General features: G+C 35.0%; 1 pseudogene; it reads left to right on the forward strand.

Moving 5' to 3' along the window:
• LOC115866890 (cerebral cavernous malformations 2 protein pseudogene) overlaps positions 1-5,716 on the forward strand; it is a 29,430-nt pseudogene extending 23,714 nt beyond the window's left edge.
• Positions 5,717-6,050: the final 334 nt, after the last annotated feature.

Below are 6,050 nucleotides of genomic sequence, written 5' to 3' on the forward strand. Positions count from 1 at the left end.
TTTATGAATTTGTTTTTTCAGATTCCATATATAAGTGAGATTATGCAGTGTTTGTCTTTCTCTGACTTATTCCATTCAGCATAATATCCTCAAGGTTCATCTATGTTGTTGCAAATGGCAGGATTTCCTTTATTTAATGACTGAATAGTATCTAGATCTCTCTATATATTCATCTGTTGATGAAATTGTTTGTTCTATTCTTTTTTTATGAAAGAGTGCTAGCAACATTTCTTCCAGATCTCTAAAATCATGGTGGAAATTCATATATACATTTTATTTAGTTTATGAATCAAGATTGAAACATTAATGTAGCTCATCAGCCACATATAACTGGATTCAATAAATTTTGTCTATTAGGATAATTTTTCCTTTTGTTTACTTTTATATGTAATTTATTCCATGAGTTTCACTTATGTTGCTGTAATATCTTATGGTTTGCAAAATAGGAAGCCTAATCTTAAAATATTCCTGTATGGTAGGAGTATTCCCATTTTAGATGAAGAAACTGATGCTCAAGGAGGAAAAATTTTTGACAAAGTTTACCAAGAAAATATACATTGAAGTTTGAAAATTAGCTAGTGCTTCCAAAACCCATGTCATTGTTCCATACTTATTCTGTGTTTTATGTAACAGTGCACTGTAAACATTATAATAAAAATGAAGATTGAATGTATAACAACATGTTTATAAAATTAATATACAATTAATTAGCAATTAGACTTTATATCTGTGTTATGAGTGCTTTGGGGATATAAAACTCTTCATGGATAAGAATAATCTAATCCCGATATCAGAATACCATTCTATATATCATGAATATTGGTATCAAGCATGATATATTTAAATGAATCTCTATCAATGTGAAATACTTTGTCATTGACAAATGATGGGCTATATAGGAAATTAGTATTTAGGAAATAAAGATATAATTTTAAAAATCCTTGCTTTCTTACTAAGGGAAAAAAGGTTGAAGTAACTGTAATATTAAATTATTTTAAGAATTAATTAAATAGATTACTAAAAATAAAAAATGGAAATACTTTCCTAGAATTTTATTCTGAATGTTCTTCTAAATTGAAAATATATTACTATGCTAGATATCAAGCCTCCAAGGAAAGCACTTAACAGTTTCACATTTCACTGACTAGTGTTTGAGATAGTTACTTTAAATCATAGCAGGACACGTGGAGTTAAATGATTTTATCTTGGCTTGAGAATTAACCAACAGCTGAACACTTTACCTGCAATCTCATTCAATGTGATTTTAATGGACTAGCTCATGGTGGGAAAATGCCATCACAATTAAAATGAATCTCTTAGGTTTATAAATCCTTGTAGAGACTAACTCAAGAAGGATAACAACAGAGGTTACAAAGAATATTTCACTTGAAAGTGTCTGTAATACTCTGCGTATGTGACATTTTTTATAAACTCTTACAGTTTATTATATTTTCTATTTTAATACGCAGTAATCATCAACTAAATATTACGTGCATATTTTAACAAGTGCTATAGACCTAATGCTAATGCTCTTACCTTGAAGAGGATTATTTGTAGTTCAAGGCTTTAAACTACTCTCTAATATGTAGAATTCTACACTGAATAGTTTGCCCAAGTGTTCCGAAGGCTTTGACTTTGCAAGATATTGCCATCATTAGCATCAAACTTCTGGATCAGAAACAAAAACCACAATGCCCTATGTTGTTAATCTATGTTGTTGCAAATGGCAGGATTTCCTTTATTTAATGGCTGAATAGTACCTAGATTCAGCCATTAAATAAAAGATTCTAGAATTAACAAAATCATTGAGGCAGGTTCTAAACAATTTTTTTCTCACTAAAATTTTAGCATTATTTATTTCAACAGAGTGTTTAAAATTGTTTTAATGGCAGTGGTGTTGAGAGGATCAATAGATATGATATCAATAGATTTAAATGAAGAAGTGGTTGAAAATTCATAAAGATTACCTTGGTAATAACACAAAGGCAGGAAAGACAATAAAGACACGTTGCTAGAAGTCTAAATCTGAGTTATCCTAAGTATTTAATTGGAAAGATACTTGAGACTATAAAGATAGAAGGTCTTGGACGAGGATAAGAAATGAGGTACAGAATTAAAGGAGGTATTCTCAGATTCTTGAAAGTGAGTGCCTCCTTAAATTTTGGGTCCTAGGCTCTTGCCTTGCCTCACCCTAGTCCTGAGCAAGAAAAGTTGAATTAAATACTACACAGATTTCCCAAGTTTGGATATTTCAAAGGACTCACGAGGCTTCCCAAAGCATACTCACATAATGCTCTTTATTTAAAGTGAAAGTATCAATAAGACACAGCAATAGAAAGAGAGTACAGGCAAGTTTTGGAGGTCTGAAATATATTCAGGTACAATCTCCCCAGAATCCTTAATGCACATGGGCCAGGCTTCAACATCAGTTGAGGCATCAAGATCTGTGCAAGGAATCTGGGTCTCATGAGCACTCAAGGCAGAAGTAAGGAAGGGGGATTACACATGTCTGGCAATGTAGTTAAACATTGCCATATCTCATAGGCTACACCAGGTAAAAACCATCAGTAAACCAAGCCCTAGGAGTGTCTAAGAGATCTTTAGACTTTAAACTACACATGATAAATCCCACAGAGCTTATCTTGGTCAAAGCCAACCTCCAGTATCCCCAGAGATAAGGATAGAATTTTCCCAGACCAGCTGAAAATCAGCTCTATCCTACACATACTCCAGTATGACTCCCCCGACCTTAGGGCTTCTATGCAGAAACATTTTAACAGATGCCAGCAGGATTGCAAATTGGTTTTAAACCAATCTTAAGCATGCATGTGAGATCTTGATAGTCCTAGATGTGGCCCAAGGCTTATAGCAGGAATAAATTAAAGTAATAATAACTGACTACAGGAATTTGAATTCTCTGGACAGGTATCAAATTTTGCCTTTTCATTACTTTTGGTCCCTTCCTCATACACACACCTTTTACATGTACTACTGAAGAATTCCAAATTTGAAAAGCTGCATTATGCTTAGCCATCTGCATTATGTTCAATGTTGAGCATTCAGTGGTTTGATCCTTAGAACAGGTTTCTTTGGAAACTGTTTCCAAAATGATATATTACCTTTGAACTCTTGTATGTATTTATTTGCTTTTTTAGTAGGTAAAATGAAAATAAAGAAATTAACCATAACCAATTTAAAATGGTTAGTAAACAAATAGGGTGCAACATTTAGATGAAATAGGACTGTTTGTAAGGTAATAACACATGTGGAGAGTTTAAATGCAAAAACAGAATGCCATGAGAATTTCCATATTGTTTATGATCCCTGATTTCCAATATGGTATATGTAAACATGCTCTGAAAAGTATTTTTATGTTCTTCTCTACATCACTAAGACAAATTAATGAATATACCACATTCCAATTTTGAAAGTAAAGTATAACAGTATGATTGAAACTACTCTGAATTTATATTTTATTCATAGACTGCCTTAAGAATTATTTTTATAAGCATCTGTTCAGATATATTTTTACTTTTTATTAACATATTCAAAGAGTAAAAAAATTTTGTCAGGAAAAGTTTTATCACATAAATGTATATAGTATCAAAGTACATATTTATTATTTAAATTATAGTGAGGTTACTAAAGCAAAAATGTAGACTTGGAAAAATGTTTTGAAATTACATATTTCTATAAAATTATTTAAAGTAATTGAAGTAGTTCTTCAACATTAAAATTATAATTATTTTGTTCATTTAAATAAAATACTGCATAGACATAGATATATATAACACGATGGAAAATTTCATTGATATTATAAAATCAGAGTATAATGAAAAAACTACAGAAATACATAAAAGCAGTAAATTATATTATAAATTCCTGGTGAATGATGTCAATAAAACCACAAAAATGTTTTGGAATCCGGAGGATTTGAAATGACTCACAAATGTGTAATAATGAACAACTCTTAGACAGAACTATTCAAACACTAAATATGTACTGCTTGCTAATCATTTATTATAGTTTTAATTTAAAATTTTTACCATTTTATTTTAAACCTCATTGTCAATATTGGGTAATGTCTTATTTAAAGATGAAAAAATCTTTAAGTTTTATAATTTTCATTAAAAATTTGAATCTAAATTACGTAGCAGAGAAAAAAATTGGAAATATAATTAATTTTTTTCATGAGATAAAAGTATTTCTATTAATGTTGGAAAAAACTTAAATAGGAACTATAATATGTTGATATAATTTTGAATTATCTGAGTTATTTTATTTAAATAGTGCCTCATCCTTTCTCAGTTTTCTAGACTTGATTGTTGGGGGACTTCAATGGAAGAGGAAATTATGCATATTATCCTGTTAAGTAAAATAAAAATGTATAACATAATACTATTTCTGTCAATGGATTTTAGACACTTGGTAGTTCGGGTTTAGTAGCAACATATTAATTCATCAGTTTTTTTTTAACTTTTCTACATATTATTCCTTAACATCTGGAAAAAATTTAAAATCTATCATAGTAAATATTGATATCTAAGAATGTCTTTTAAATTTGTTACCAAAAATCTTTTGTGTGCCTCAGTGTGTTAGTTTTATTATGCCCATGAATAGATTAAATCTGTATACTTAAAATAATATTAAAGACAAAATGGTACAGAACTCCTGAACTGTGGAGTTTTTAACTTTATAAACTACCAAACATACAAACTGCTATCAACTGCCTTTTGTATATAAGATCTGTAAAAACTGCACTCCTTATAATAAAGCCCCAAATCCTCCTCTCTATGACTAGGATAAAACACTGAATTGAGACATGGTTAATGTATTAACTTGATGAATAGAATTTATGCTAATCTCACTCAATTTTGACCTGCGGCTGCTTGCGGGGACATGGAAGAGGGGGCAAGAAAATCAAGAAACCTGGAATTGTGTTGCCATTTAAATGAGTATTCCTAAAAGGTGAAAAAGTGGAGAAAAGAAAGCCTAGCTGAATGTGACAGAAAGACCTGGACACAGTGGTGCTGTCCCTGCCAAGCGCACCAAGCCCCACGTACTGCTGAGCCAGTACCCAGAGAAGGAAGTGAAGCGCTGAGGTCAGTTAACGTACAATATGTACAAGGACTCCTGACTGCCTCAAGTAGTAAGGAAATCCTGAACTTCACTGATGGTGCAAAGAGCCCACCAGCTCTCCAAGCACGATGCTGTGACCAGCCTGTCCACCTACAATGTCCAGCTGGCCCGGAGGGACAAGGAGAACACCATCTCAGGTCCCATCCATGACACTGTCTCTGTCTCCCACCTCCAGTATGATGCCTTGCACCTGGTGGGACTGAAGAGCCCAGGACCCCGGCATTTCTTCAGCCCGAGTCTGTCTGTGGAAAGTTCCAGAGGCCTCAGGAAAGGCTTCGTGTCCGAGAGCCGAGTGGGGCCTGTGGAGTCCAGCTGCCTGGTGATCCTGGCTCCTGTTCTGCCAAGTCTTCCACATACTTTATGTAGAGTCCACCATGGACTTTCAGGGCAGAGCAATATTGGAAGGTGTCTCAATACCTACCACCACTTCTGTCCCATCACAAAAATGACTGGTTCTCCCACAAAAGTGAACATTAGAGGATCCCACGAGGCTGAAGCGGGCACCTTCTTAGGTAAGTGCACGCACAGGTGGCACCCTGCCTGGCCTCCTGTGTATGGACATCGCCAAGTGCCCTGACCACCAACGAGAGCGCTCAGAGCGCTGGACCCCTAGCTGCTGACGGCCTCTGCACTGACGCAGTACACCCGGCTTTCCTCCCAGGAGACCCAGCAGTTGGCCGCCCTGGGGCCCCAGTACCGCAAAGGGCCTCAGTCCAGAGTTCGCCATCCACAAGCGGCAGCTCAATGCAGACAACCACAAGTTCCTGCTGCTGGGGCCGAGGCCCCTCATCCCTCAAGAGGACAGCTAGTACTTGGAGGACTTCCTGGAGACCATCAGGGTGATGGACAGTGACCGCATGCATCATCACGATAGGGGCAAGGCCTGGGCACTTTGCCATCCCCACTCACCC

Source organism: Globicephala melas, chromosome 14 (genome assembly GCF_963455315.2).
Source record: "Globicephala melas chromosome 14, mGloMel1.2, whole genome shotgun sequence".
NCBI classification, from domain to species: Eukaryota; Metazoa; Chordata; class Mammalia; order Artiodactyla; family Delphinidae; genus Globicephala; species Globicephala melas.